This window comes from Dendrobates tinctorius, unplaced genomic scaffold, assembly GCF_039654945.1.
Source record: "Dendrobates tinctorius isolate UK_male_01 unplaced genomic scaffold, ASM3965494v1 ptg000272l, whole genome shotgun sequence".
NCBI classification, from domain to species: Eukaryota; Metazoa; Chordata; class Amphibia; order Anura; family Dendrobatidae; genus Dendrobates; species Dendrobates tinctorius.
In genome coordinates, this window is record NW_027361939.1 from 11546063 (window position 1) to 11558569 (window position 12507).

General features: G+C 40.3%; 18 non-coding genes across 18 annotated transcripts; all 18 read right to left on the bottom strand.

The window, feature by feature from the left end:
• Positions 1-759: 759 nt before the first annotated feature.
• TRNAI-UAU (transfer RNA isoleucine (anticodon UAU)) lies at positions 760-852 on the bottom strand. Its single transcript is given in 2 exon segments — positions 760-795; positions 815-852. It is a non-coding gene; the product is annotated as a tRNA-Ile (tRNA).
• Positions 853-1739: 887 nt separating this feature from the next.
• On the bottom strand, positions 1740-1812 carry TRNAR-CCU (transfer RNA arginine (anticodon CCU)). The gene has a single exon. It is a non-coding gene; the product is annotated as a tRNA-Arg (tRNA).
• Positions 1813-1938: 126 nt separating this feature from the next.
• TRNAI-UAU (transfer RNA isoleucine (anticodon UAU)) lies at positions 1939-2031 on the bottom strand. The gene is given in 2 exon segments: positions 1939-1974; positions 1994-2031. It is a non-coding gene; the product is annotated as a tRNA-Ile (tRNA).
• Positions 2032-2918: 887 nt separating this feature from the next.
• On the bottom strand, positions 2919-2991 carry TRNAR-CCU (transfer RNA arginine (anticodon CCU)). The gene has a single exon. It is a non-coding gene; the product is annotated as a tRNA-Arg (tRNA).
• A 126-nt stretch (positions 2992-3117) lies between these two features.
• TRNAI-UAU (transfer RNA isoleucine (anticodon UAU)) lies at positions 3118-3210 on the bottom strand. The gene is given in 2 exon segments: positions 3118-3153; positions 3173-3210. It is a non-coding gene; the product is annotated as a tRNA-Ile (tRNA).
• An 887-nt stretch (positions 3211-4097) lies between these two features.
• On the bottom strand, positions 4098-4170 carry TRNAR-CCU (transfer RNA arginine (anticodon CCU)). Its single transcript has one exon. It is a non-coding gene; the product is annotated as a tRNA-Arg (tRNA).
• A 126-nt stretch (positions 4171-4296) lies between these two features.
• TRNAI-UAU (transfer RNA isoleucine (anticodon UAU)) lies at positions 4297-4389 on the bottom strand. The gene is given in 2 exon segments: positions 4297-4332; positions 4352-4389. It is a non-coding gene; the product is annotated as a tRNA-Ile (tRNA).
• Positions 4390-5276: 887 nt separating this feature from the next.
• On the bottom strand, positions 5277-5349 carry TRNAR-CCU (transfer RNA arginine (anticodon CCU)). The gene has a single exon. It is a non-coding gene; the product is annotated as a tRNA-Arg (tRNA).
• Positions 5350-5475: 126 nt separating this feature from the next.
• On the bottom strand, positions 5476-5568 carry TRNAI-UAU (transfer RNA isoleucine (anticodon UAU)). The gene is given in 2 exon segments: positions 5476-5511; positions 5531-5568. It is a non-coding gene; the product is annotated as a tRNA-Ile (tRNA).
• An 887-nt stretch (positions 5569-6455) lies between these two features.
• TRNAR-CCU (transfer RNA arginine (anticodon CCU)) lies at positions 6456-6528 on the bottom strand. The gene has a single exon. It is a non-coding gene; the product is annotated as a tRNA-Arg (tRNA).
• A 126-nt stretch (positions 6529-6654) lies between these two features.
• On the bottom strand, positions 6655-6747 carry TRNAI-UAU (transfer RNA isoleucine (anticodon UAU)). The gene is given in 2 exon segments: positions 6655-6690; positions 6710-6747. It is a non-coding gene; the product is annotated as a tRNA-Ile (tRNA).
• Positions 6748-7634: 887 nt separating this feature from the next.
• On the bottom strand, positions 7635-7707 carry TRNAR-CCU (transfer RNA arginine (anticodon CCU)). Its single transcript has one exon. It is a non-coding gene; the product is annotated as a tRNA-Arg (tRNA).
• A 126-nt stretch (positions 7708-7833) lies between these two features.
• On the bottom strand, positions 7834-7926 carry TRNAI-UAU (transfer RNA isoleucine (anticodon UAU)). Its single transcript is given in 2 exon segments — positions 7834-7869; positions 7889-7926. It is a non-coding gene; the product is annotated as a tRNA-Ile (tRNA).
• An 887-nt stretch (positions 7927-8813) lies between these two features.
• On the bottom strand, positions 8814-8886 carry TRNAR-CCU (transfer RNA arginine (anticodon CCU)). Its single transcript has one exon. It is a non-coding gene; the product is annotated as a tRNA-Arg (tRNA).
• A 126-nt stretch (positions 8887-9012) lies between these two features.
• TRNAI-UAU (transfer RNA isoleucine (anticodon UAU)) lies at positions 9013-9105 on the bottom strand. Its single transcript is given in 2 exon segments — positions 9013-9048; positions 9068-9105. It is a non-coding gene; the product is annotated as a tRNA-Ile (tRNA).
• An 887-nt stretch (positions 9106-9992) lies between these two features.
• TRNAR-CCU (transfer RNA arginine (anticodon CCU)) lies at positions 9993-10065 on the bottom strand. Its single transcript has one exon. It is a non-coding gene; the product is annotated as a tRNA-Arg (tRNA).
• A 126-nt stretch (positions 10066-10191) lies between these two features.
• TRNAI-UAU (transfer RNA isoleucine (anticodon UAU)) lies at positions 10192-10284 on the bottom strand. The gene is given in 2 exon segments: positions 10192-10227; positions 10247-10284. It is a non-coding gene; the product is annotated as a tRNA-Ile (tRNA).
• A 1086-nt stretch (positions 10285-11370) lies between these two features.
• Positions 11371-11463, bottom strand: TRNAI-UAU (transfer RNA isoleucine (anticodon UAU)). Its single transcript is given in 2 exon segments — positions 11371-11406; positions 11426-11463. It is a non-coding gene; the product is annotated as a tRNA-Ile (tRNA).
• Positions 11464-12507: the final 1044 nt, after the last annotated feature.

The following is a 12507-nucleotide window of genomic DNA, read 5'->3' on the forward strand; positions in this document are numbered from 1 at the left end:
CATCTGTGACATCACCTTTTGTGATTCCTAGATCCTGTATTAACAGCTGCGTACAGAGGTGTTGTCAGTCTTTGTAACCCTACCTCTGACATTAAGGTGAAACTGCTCGAGAACGACAGGATGTACGAGTCCAAAATAGCTCCAGTGGCCAGGGTGAAAATTGAAAGATTACTCATTTTGTTTTTTAATAAAGAACATGATATGGAAAACCATTGTCAAAAATGTTCCAAAAATGGTTCACTTTTTTCACTTATTCTTTTATATTTTGAGATTTGCAAACATTGTATGGTTGAAAGCATATCCATATCTTAGAAAATATACTCTGTGGTATTCGGGGCATTAGTGAAGATGAAAACAATTAAGATGCTAGGCTTTTCCGCCACACAAAGTCGATACTGTTGCGTGTTAACACTTCTCTCAGTACATAGAAAGGATCGCTCTAAATGGCAGAGGTTTGCAAGAACTATGTCACGAGAAAACAAGACAATCGTCCAGTAGAACAGTTTTCACCTGCACCATCAACATTCCATGAGATGCTGTTGGAAAGGGAAATCCACAAGCACCCCAGATGGGATGCGAACCCACAATCCCTGGATTAGGAGGCCAGTGCCTTATCCATTAGGCCACGGGGGCTGGATAGCAAAGGTAAAAAATCAAAAAAAAATTTTTTCCTCATAAGAGTGAAGCAATCGCCACCAAATCATGAACCGATTCAACTACTTCAGTAGTCAAAAATACTAAAGAAAGAGAAGAAAAGAATGCTCCAGGTAAGGGTCGAACTCACAACCTCGGCATTGCTCAACAGTTACTGCTTTATAAGTACCGCGCGCTGACCGATTGCGCCACTGGAGCCATGCGGGTACGGATGGAAAGGATAAATTCTCCAAAAAAAAGAGACATTTGAAAGGGGATTGTTCTTCAGGAAATTAACTATTGCTTACAACAGGTTTGGGCGGGGGGTTATAATAATGTTTGACAATATGTATTCTACCATATCGCAATCTTTCTTAAAAATGAGAAATTTGTGCGCTGGGTCTTTTTAGACTCAAACATCCTGGGATTTTTTCAGGAAATGCGCTCGTACATTTGCTGCAATGAACACACGTTGACGCTATAGTTTGCATTGAAGCATCTAATGAGGGTTTGCCAAAATTCTTCTGAATTCAGGGGCAAAAGGGTCATCTGTGACATCACCTTTTGTGATTCCTAGATCCTGTATTAACAGCTGCGTACAGAGGTGTTGTCAGTCTTTGTAACCCTACCTCTGACATTAAGGTGAAACTGCTCGAGAACGACAGGATGTACGAGTCCAAAATAGCTCCAGTGGCCAGGGTGAAAATTGAAAGATTACTCATTTTGTTTTTTAATAAAGAACATGATATGGAAAACCATTGTCAAAAATGTTCCAAAAATGGTTCACTTTTTTCACTTATTCTTTTATATTTTGAGATTTGCAAACATTGTGTGGTTGAAAGCATATCCATATCTTAGAAAATATACTCTGTGGTATTCGGGGCATTAGTGAAGATGAAAACAATTAAGATGCTAGGCTTTTCCGCCACACAAAGTCGATACTGTTGCGTGTTAACACTTCTCTCAGTACATAGAAAGGATCGCTCTAAATGGCAGAGGTTTGCAAGAACTAAGTCACGAGAAAAGAAGACAATCGTCCAGTAGAACAGTTTTCACCTGCACCATCAACATTCCATGAGATGCTGTTGGAAAGGGAAATCCACAAGCACCCCAGATGGGACTCGAACCCAAAATCCCTGGCTTAGGAGGCCAGTGCCTTATCCATTAGGCCACTGGGGCTGGTTAGCAAAGGTAAAAAATCAAAAAATTTTTTTTTCCTCATAAGAGTGAAGCAATCGCCACCAAATCATGAACCGATTCAACTACTTCAGTAGTCAAAAATACTAAAGAAAGACAAGAAAAGAATGCTCCAGGTGAGGGTCTAACTCACAACCTCGGCATTGCTCAACAGTTACTGCTTTATAAGTACCGCGCGCTGACCGATTGCGCCACTGGAGCCATGCGGGTACGGATGGAAAGGATAAATTCTCCAAAAAAAAGAGACATTTGAAAGGGGATTGTTCTTCAGGAAATTAACTATTGCTTACAACAGGTTTGGGCAGGGGGTTATAATAATGTTTGACAATATGTATTCTACCATATCGCAATCTTTCTTAAAAATGAGAAATTTGTGCGCTGGGTCTTTTTAGACTCAAACATCCTGGGATTTTTTCAGGAAATGCGCTCGTACATTTGCTGCAATGAACACACGTTGACGCTATAGTTTGCATTGAAGCATCCAATGAGGGTTTGCCAAAATTCTTCTGAATTCAGGGGCAAAAGGGTCATCTGTGACATCACCTTTTGTGATTCCTAGATCCTGTATTAACAGCTGCGTACAGAGGTGTTGTCAGTCTTTGTAACCCTACCTCTGACATTAAGGTGAAACTGCTCGAGAACGACAGGATGTACGAGTCCAAAATAGCTCCAGTGGCCAGGGTGAAAATTGAAAGATTACTCATTTTGTTTTTTAATAAAGAACATGATATGGAAAACCATTGTCAAAAATGTTCCAAAAATGGTTCACTTTTTTCACTTATTCTTTTATATTTTGAGATTTGCAAACATTGTGTGGTTGAAAGCATATCCATATCTTAGAAAATATACTCTGTGGTATTCGGGGCATTAGTGAAGATGAAAACAATTAAGATGCTAGGCTTTTCCGCCACACAAAGTCGATACTGTTGCGTGTTAACACTTCTCTCAGTACATAGAAAGGATCGCTCTAAATGGCAGAGGTTTGCAAGAACTAAGTCACGAGAAAACAAGACAATCGTCCAGTAGAACAGTTTTCACCTGCACCATCAACATTCCATGAGATGCTGTTGGAAAGGGAAATCCACAAGCACCCCAGATGGGACTCGAACCCACAATCCCTGGCTTAGGAGGCCAGTGCCTTATCCATTAGGCCACTGGGGCTGGATAGCAAAGGTAAAAAATAAAAAAAAAATTTTTTCCTCATAAGAGTGAAGCAATCGCCACCAAATCATGAACCGATTCAACTACTTCAGTAGTCAAAAATACTAAAGAAAGACAAGAAAAGAATGCTCCAGGTGAGGGTCGAACTCACAACCTCGACATTGCTCAACAGTTACTGCTTTATAAGTAAGGCACGCTGACCGATTGCGCCACTGGAGCCATGCGTGTACGGATGGAAAGGATAAATTCTGCAAAAAAAAGAGACATTTGAAAGGGGATTGTTCTTCAGGAAATTAACTATTGCTTACAACAGGTTTGGCCAGGGGGTTATAATAATGTTTGACAATATGTATTCTACCATATCGCAATCTTTCTTAAAAATGAGAAATTTGTGCGCTGGGTCTTTTTAGACTCAAACATCCTGGGATTTTTTCAGGAAATGCGCTCGTACATTTGCTGCAATGAACACACGTTGGCGCTATAGTTTGCATTGAAGCATCTAATGAGGGTTTGCCAAAATTCTTCTGAATTCAGGGGCAAAAGGGTCATCTGTGACATCACCTTTTGTGATTCCTAGATCCTGTGTTAACAGCTGCGTACAGAGGTGTTGTCAGTCTTTGTAACCCTACCTCTGACATTAAGGTGAAACTGCTCGAGAACGACAGGATGTACGAGTCCAAAATAGCTCCAGTGGCCAGGGTGAAAATTGAAAGATTACTCATTTTGTTTTTTAATAAAGAACATGATATGGAAAACCATTGTCAAAAATGTTCCAAAAATGGTTCACTTTTTTCACTTATTCTTTTATATTTTGAGATTTGCAAACATTGTGTGGTTGAAAGCATATCCATATCTTAGAAAATATACTCTGTGGTATTCGGGGCATTAGTGAAGATGAAAACAATTAAGATGCTAGGCTTTTCCGCCACACAAAGTCGATACTGTTGCGTGTTAACACTTCTCTCAGTACATAGAAAGGATCGCTCTAAATGGCAGAGGTTTGCAAGAACTAAGTCACGAGAAAACAAGACAATCGTCCAGTAGAACAGTTTTCACCTGCACCATCAACATTCCATGAGATGCTGTTGGAAAGGGAAATCCACAAGCACCCCAGATGGGACTCGAACCCACAATCCCTGGCTTAGGAGGCCAGTGCCTTATCCATTAGTCCACTGGGGCTGGATAGCAAAGGTAAAAAATCAAAAAAAATTTTTTTCCTCATAAGAGTGAAGCAATCGCCACCAAATCATGAACCGATTCAACTACTTCAGTAGTCAAAAATACTAAAGAAAGACAAGAAAAGAATGCTCCAGGTGAGGGTCGAACTCACAACCTCGGCATTGCTCAACAGTTACTGTTTTATAAGTACCGCACGCTGACCGATTGCGCCACTGGAGCCATGCGGGTATGGATGGAAAGGATAAATTCTCCAAAAAAAAGAGACATTTGAAAGGGGATTGTTCTTCAGGAAATTAACTATTGCTTACAACAGGTTTGGGCGGGGGGTTATAATAATGTTTGACAATATGTATTCTACCATATCGCAATCTTTCTTAAAAATGAGAAATTTGTGCGCTGGGTCTTTTTAGACTCAAACATCCTGGGATTTTTTCAGGAAATGCGCTCGTACATTTGCTGCAATGAACACACGTTGACGCTATAGTTTGCATTGAAGCATCTAATGAGGGTTTGCCAAAATTCTTCTGAATTCAGGGGCAAAAGGGTCATCTGTGACATCACCTTTTGTGATTCCTAGATCCTGTGTTAACAGCTGCGTACAGAGGTGTTTTCAGTCTTTGTAACCCTACCTCTGACATTAAGGTGAAACTGCTCGAGAACGACAGGATGTACGAGTCCAAAATAGCTCCAGTGGCCAGGGTGAAAATTGAAAGATTACTCATTTTGTTTTTTAATAAAGAACATGATATGGAAAACCATTGTCAAAAATGTTCCAAAAATGGTTCACTTTTTTCACTTATTCTTTTATATTTTGAGATTTGCAAACATTGTGTGGTTGAAAGCATATCCATATCTTAGAAAATATACTCTGTGGTATTCGGGGCATTAATGAAGATGAAAACAATTAAGATGCTAGGCTTTTCCGCCACACAAAGTCGATACTGTTGCGTGTTAACACTTCTCTCAGTACATAGAAAGGATCGCTCTAAATGGCAGAGGTTTGCAAGAACTAAGTCACGAGAAAACAAGACAATCGTCCAGTAGAACAGTTTTCACCTGCACCATCAACATTCCATGAGATGCTGTTGGAATGGGAAATCCACAAGCACCCCAGATGGGACTCGAACCCACAATCCCTGGCTTAGGAGGCCAGTGCCTTATCCATTAGTCCACTGGGGCTGGATAGCAAAGGTAAAAAATCAAAAAAAATTTTTTTCCTCATAAGAGTGAAGCAATCGCCACCAAATCATGAACCGATTCAACTACTTCAGTAGTCAAAAATACTAAAGAAAGACAAGAAAAGAATGCTCCAGGTGAGGGTCGAACTCACAACCTCGGCATTGCTCAACAGTTACTGCTTTATAAGTACCGCGCGCTGACCGATTGCGCCACTGGAGCCATGCGGGTATGGATGGAAAGGATAAATTCTCCAAAAAAAAGAGACATTTGAAAGGGGATTGTTCTTCAGGAAATTAACTATTGCTTACAACAGGTTTGGGCGGGGGGTTATAATAATGTTTGACAATATGTATTCTACCATATCGCAATCTTTCTTAAAAATGAGAAATTTGTGCGCTGGGTCTTTTTAGACTCAAACATCCTGGGATTTTTTCAGGAAATGCGCTCGTACATTTGCTGCAATGAACACACGTTGACGCTATAGTTTGCATTGAAGCATCTAATGAGGGTTTGCCAAAATTCTTCTGAATTCAGGGGCAAAAGGGTCATCTGTGACATCACCTTTTGTGATTCCTAGATCCTGTGTTAACAGCTGCGTACAGAGGTGTTGTCAGTCTTTGTAACCCTACCTCTGACATTAAGGTGAAACTGCTCGAGAACGACAGGATGTACGAGTCCAAAATAGCTCCAGTGGCCAGGGTGAAAATTGAAAGATTACTCATTTTGTTTTTTAATAAAGAACATGATATGGAAAACCATTGTCAAAAATGTTCCAAAAATGGTTCACTTTTTTCACTTATTCTTTTATATTTTGAGATTTGCAAACATTGTGTGGTTGAAAGCATATCCATATCTTAGAAAATATACTCTGTGGTATTCGGGGCATTAATGAAGATGAAAACAATTAAGATGCTAGGCTTTTCCGCCACACAAAGTCGATACTGTTGCGTGTTAACACTTCTCTCAGTACATAGAAAGGATCGCTCTAAATGGCAGAGGTTTGCAAGAACTAAGTCACGAGAAAACAAGACAATCGTCCAGTAGAACAGTTTTCACCTGCACCATCAACATTCCATGAGATGCTGTTGGAAAGGGAAATCCACAAGCACCCCAGATGGGACTCGAACCCACAATCCCTGGCTTAGGAGGCCAGTGCCTTATCCATTAGGCCACTGGGGCTGGATAGCAAAGGTAAAAAATCAAAAAAAAATTTTTTCCTCATAAGAGTGAAGCAATCGCCACCAAATCATGAACCGATTCAACTACTTCAGTAGTCAAAAATACTAAAGAAAGACAAGAAAAGAATGCTCCAGGTGAGGGTCGAACTCACAACCTCGGCATTGCTCAACAGTTACTGCTTTATAAGTACCGCGCGCTGACCGATTGCGCCACTGGAGCCATGCGGGTACGGATGGAAAGGATAAATTCTCCAAAAAAAAGAGACATTTGAAAGGGGATTGTTCTTCAGGAAATTAACTATTGCTTACAACAGGTTTGGGCGGGGGGTTATAATAATGTTTGACAATATGTATTCTACCATATCGCAATCTTTCTTAAAAATGAGAAATTTGTGCGCTGGGTCTTTTTAGACTCAAACATCCTGGGATTTTTTCAGGAAATGCGCTCGTACATTTGCTGCAATGAACACACGTTGACGCTATAGTTTGCATTGAAGCATCTAATGAGGGTTTGCCAAAATTCTTCTGAATTCAGGGGCAAAAGGGTCATCTGTGACATCACCTTTTGTGATTCCTAGATCCTGTATTAACAGCTGCGTACAGAGGTGTTGTCAGTCTTTGTAACCCTACCTCTGACATTAAGGTGAAACTGCTCGAGAACGACAGGATGTACGAGTCCAAAATAGCTCCAGTGGCCAGGGTGAAAATTGAAAGATTACTCATTTTGTTTTTTAATAAAGAACATGATATGGAAAACCATTGTCAAAAATGTTCCAAAAATGGTTCACTTTTTTCACTTATTCTTTTATATTTTGAGATTTGCAAACATTGTGTGGTTGAAAGCATATCCATATCTTAGAAAATATACTCTGTGGTATTCGGGGCATTAGTGAAGATGAAAACAATTAAGATGCTAGGCTTTTCCGCCACACAAAGTCGATACTGTTGCGTGTTAACACTTCTCTCAGTACATAGAAAGGATCGCTCTAAATGGCAGAGGTTTGCAAGAACTAAGTCACGAGAAAAAAAGACAATCGTCCAGTAGAACAGTTTTCACCTGCACCATCAACATTCCATGAGATGCTGCTGGAAAGGGAAATCCACAAGCACCCCAGATGGGACTCGAACCCACAATCCCTGGCTTAGGAGGCCAGTGCCTTATCCATTAGGCCACTGGGGCTGGTTAGCAAAGTTAAGAAATCAAAAAAAATTTTTTTCCTCATAAGAGTGAAGCAATCGCCACCAAATCATGAACCGATTCAACTACTTCAGTAGTCAAAAATACTAAAGAAAGACAAGAAAAGAATGCTCCAGGTGAGGGTCGAACTCACAACCTCGGCATTGCTCAACAGTTACTGCTTTATAAGTACCGCGCGCTGACCGATTGCGCCACTGGAGCCATGCGGGTACGGATGGAAAGGATAAATTCTCCAAAAAAAAGAGACATTTGAAAGGGGATTGTTCTTCAGGAAATTAACTATTGCTTACAACAGGTTTGGGCGGGGGGTTATAATAATGTTTGACAATATGTATTCTACCATATCGCAATCTTTCTTAAAAATGAGAAATTTGTGCGCTGGGTCTTTTTAGACTCAAACATCCTGGGATTTTTTCAGGAAATGCGCTCGTACATTTGCTGCAATGAACACACGTTGACGCTATAGTTTGCATTGAAGCATCTAATGAGGGTTTGCCAAAATTCTTCTGAATTCAGGGGCAAAAGGGTCATCTGTGACATCACCTTTTGTGATTCCTAGATCCTGTATTAACAGCTGCGTACAGAGGTGTTGTCAGTCTTTGTAACCCTACCTCTGACATTAAGGTGAAACTGCTCGAGAACGACAGGATGTACGAGTCCAAAATAGCTCCAGTGGCCAGGGTGAAAATTGAAAGATTACTCATTTTGTCTTTTAATAAAGAACATGATATGGAAAACCATTGTCAAAAATGTTCCAAAAATGGTTCACTTTTTTCACTTATTCTTTTATATTTTGAGATTTGCAAACATTGTGTGGTTGAAAGCATATCCATATCTTAGAAAATATACTCTGTGGTATTCGGGGCATTAGTGAAGATGAAAACAATTAAGATGCTAGGCTTTTCCGCCACACAAAGTCGATACTGTTGCGTGTTAACACTTCTCTCAGTACATAGAAAGGATCGCTCTAAATGGCAGAGGTTTGCAAGAACTAAGTCACGAGAAAAAAAGACAATCGTCCAGTAGAACAGTTTTCACCTGCACCATCAACATTCCATGAGATGCTGATGGAAAGGGAAATTCACAAGCACCCCAGATGGGACTCGAACCCACAATCCCTGGCTTAGGAGGCCAGTGCCTTATCCATTAGGCCACTGGGGCTGGTTAGCAAAGGTAAAAAATCAAAAAAAAATGTTTTCCTCATAAGAGTGAAGCAATCGCCACCAAATCATGAACCGATTCAACTACTTCAGTAGTCAAAAATACTAAAGAAAGACAAGAAAAGAATGCTCCAGGAGAGGGTCGAACTCACAACCTCGGCATTGCTCAACAGTTACTGCTTTATAAGTACCGCGCGCTGACCGATTGCGCCACTGGAGCCATGCGGGTACGGATGGAAAGGATAAATTCTCCAAAAAAAAGAGACATTTGAAAGGGGATTGTTCTTCAGGAAATTAACTATTGCTTACAACAGGTTTGGGCGGGGGGTTATAATAATGTTTGACAATATGTATTCTACCATATCGCAATCTTTCTTAAAAATGAGAAATTTGTGCGCTGGGTCTTTTTAGACTCAAACATCCTGGGATTTTTTCAGGAAATGCGCTCGTACATTTGCTGCAATGAACACACGTTGACGCTATAGTTTGCATTGAAGCATCTAATGAGGGTTTGCCAAAATTCTTCTGAATTCAGGGGCAAAAGGGTCATCTGTGACATCACCTTTTGTGATTCCTAGATCCTGTATTAACAGCTGCGTACAGAGGTGTTGTCAGTCTTTGTAACCCTACCTCTGACATTAAGGTGAAACTGCTCGAGAACGACAGGATGTACGAGTCCAAAATAGCTCCAGTGGCCAGGGTGAAAATTGAAAGATTACTCATTTTGTCTTTTAATAAAGAACATGATATGGAAAACCATTGTCAAAAATGTTCCAAAAATGGTTCACTTTTTTCACTTATTCTTTTATATTTTGAGATTTGCAAACATTGTGTGGTTGAAAGCATATCCATATCTTAGAAAATATACTCTGTGGTATTCGGGGCATTAGTGAAGATGAAAACAATTAAGATGCTAGGCTTTTCCGCCACACAAAGTCGATACTGTTGCGTGTTAACACTTCTCTCAGTACATAGAAAGGATCGCTCTAAATGGCAGAGGTTTGCAAGAACTAAGTCACGAGAAAAAAAGACAATCGTCCAGTAGAACAGTTTTCACCTGCACCATCAACATTCCATGAGATGCTGATGGAAAGGGAAATTCACAAGCACCCCAGATGGGACTCGAACCCACAATCCCTGGCTTAGGAGGCCAGTGCCTTATCCATTAGGCCACTGGGGCTGGTTAGCAAAGGTAAAAAATCAAAAAAAAATTTTTTCCTCATAAGAGTGAAGCAATCGCCACCAAATCATGAACCGATTCAACTACTTCAGTAGTCAAAAATACTAAAGAAAGACAAGAAAAGAATGCTCCAGGTGAGGGTCGAACTCACAACCTCGGCATTGCTCAACAGTTACTGCTTTATAAGTACCGCGCGCTGACCGATTGCGCCACTGGAGCCATGCGGGTACGGATGGAAAGGATAAATTCTCCAAAAAAAAGAGACATTTGAAAGGGGATTGTTCTTCAGGAAATTAACTATTGCTTACAACAGGTTTGGGCGGGGGGTTATAATAATGTTTGACAATATGTATTCTACCATATCGCAATCTTTCTTAAAAATGAGAAATTTGTGCGCTGGGTCTTTTTAGACTCAAACATCCTGGGATTTTTTCAGGAAATGCGCTCGTACATTTGCTGCAATGAACACACGTTGACGCTATAGTTTGCATTGAAGCATCTAATGAGGGTTTGCCAAAATTCTTCTGAATTCAGGGGCAAAAGGGTCATCTGTGACATCACCTTTTGTGATTCCTAGATCCTGTATTAACAGCTGCGTACAGAGGTGTTGTCAGTCTTTGTAACCCTACCTCTGACATTAAGGTGAAACTGCTCGAGAACGACAGGATGTACGAGTCCAAAATAGCTCCAGTGGCCAGGGTGAAAATTGAAAGATTACTCATTTTGTTTTTTAATAAAGAACATGATATGGAAAACCATTGTCAAAAATGTTCCAAAAATGGTTCACTTTTTTCACTTATTCTTTTATATTTTGAGATTTGCAAACATTGTGTGGTTGAAAGCATATCCATATCTTAGAAAATATACTCTGTGGTATTCGGGGCATTAGTGAAGATGAAAACAATTAAGATGCTAGGCTTTTCCGCCACACAAAGTCGATACTGTTGCGTGTTAACACTTCTCTCAGTACATAGAAAGGATGGCTCTAAATGGCAGAGGTTTGCAAGAACTAAGTCACGAGAAAACAAGACAATCGTCCAGTAGAACAGTTTTCACCTGCACCATCAACATTCCATGAGATACTGTTGGAAAGGGAAATCCACAAGCACCGCAGATGGGACTCGAACCCAAAATCCCTGGCGTAGGAGGCCAGTGCATTATCCATTAGGCCACTGGGGCTGGTTAGCAAAGGTAAAAAATCAAAAAAAATTTTTTTCCTCATAAGAGTGAAGCAATCGCCACCAAATCATGAACCGATTCAACTACTTCAGTAGTCAAAAATACTAAAGAAAGACAAGAAAAGAATGCTCCAGGTGAGGGTCTAACTCACAACCTCGGCATTGCTCAACAGTTACTGCTTTATAAGTACCGCGCGCTGACCGATTGCGCCACTGGAGCCATGCGGGTACGGATGGAAAGGATAAATTCTCCAAAAAAAAGAGACATTTGAAAGGGGATTGTTCTTCAGGAAATTAACTATTGCTTACAACAGGTTTGGGCGGGGGGTTATAATAATGTTTGACAATATGTATTCTACCATATCGCAATCTTTCTTAAAAATGAGAAATTTGTGCGCTGGGTCTTTTTAGACTCAAACATCCTGGGATTTTTTCAGGAAATGCGCTCGTACATTTGCTGCAATGAACACACGTTGACGCTATAGTTTGCATTGAAGCATCCAATGAGGGTTTGCCAAAATTCTTCTGAATTCAGGGGCAAAAGGGTCATCTGTGACATCACCTTTTGTGATTCCTAGATCCTGTATTAACAGCTGCGTACAGAGGTGTTGTCAGTCTTTGTAACCCTACCTCTGACATTAAGGTGAAACTGCTCGAGAACGACAGGATGTACGAGTCCAAAATAGCTCCAGTGGCCAGGGTGAAAATTGAAAGATTACTCATTTTGTTTTTTAATAAAGAACATGATATGGAAAACCATTGTCAAAAATGTTCCAAAAATGGTTCACTTTTTTCACTTATTCTTTTATATTTTGAGATTTGCAAACATTGTGTGGTTGAAAGCATATCCATATCTTAGAAAATATACTCTGTGGTATTCGGGGCATTAGTGAAGATGAAAACAATTAAGATGCTAGGCTTTTCCGCCACACAAAGTCGATACTGTTGCGTGTTAACACTTCTCTCAGTACATAGAAAGGATCGCTCTAAATGGCAGAGGTTTGCAAGAACTAAGTCACGAGAAAACAAGACAATCGTCCAGTAGAACAGTTTTCACCTGCACATCAACATTCCATGAGATGCTGTTGGAAAGGGAAATCCACAAGCACCAAACGCCACACAAAGTCGATACTGTTGCGTGTTAACACTTCTCTCATTACATAGAAAGGATCGCTCTAAATGGCAGAGGTTTGCAAGAACTAAGTCACGAGAAAAAAAGACAATCGTCCAGTAGAACAGTTTTCACCTGCACCATCAACATTCC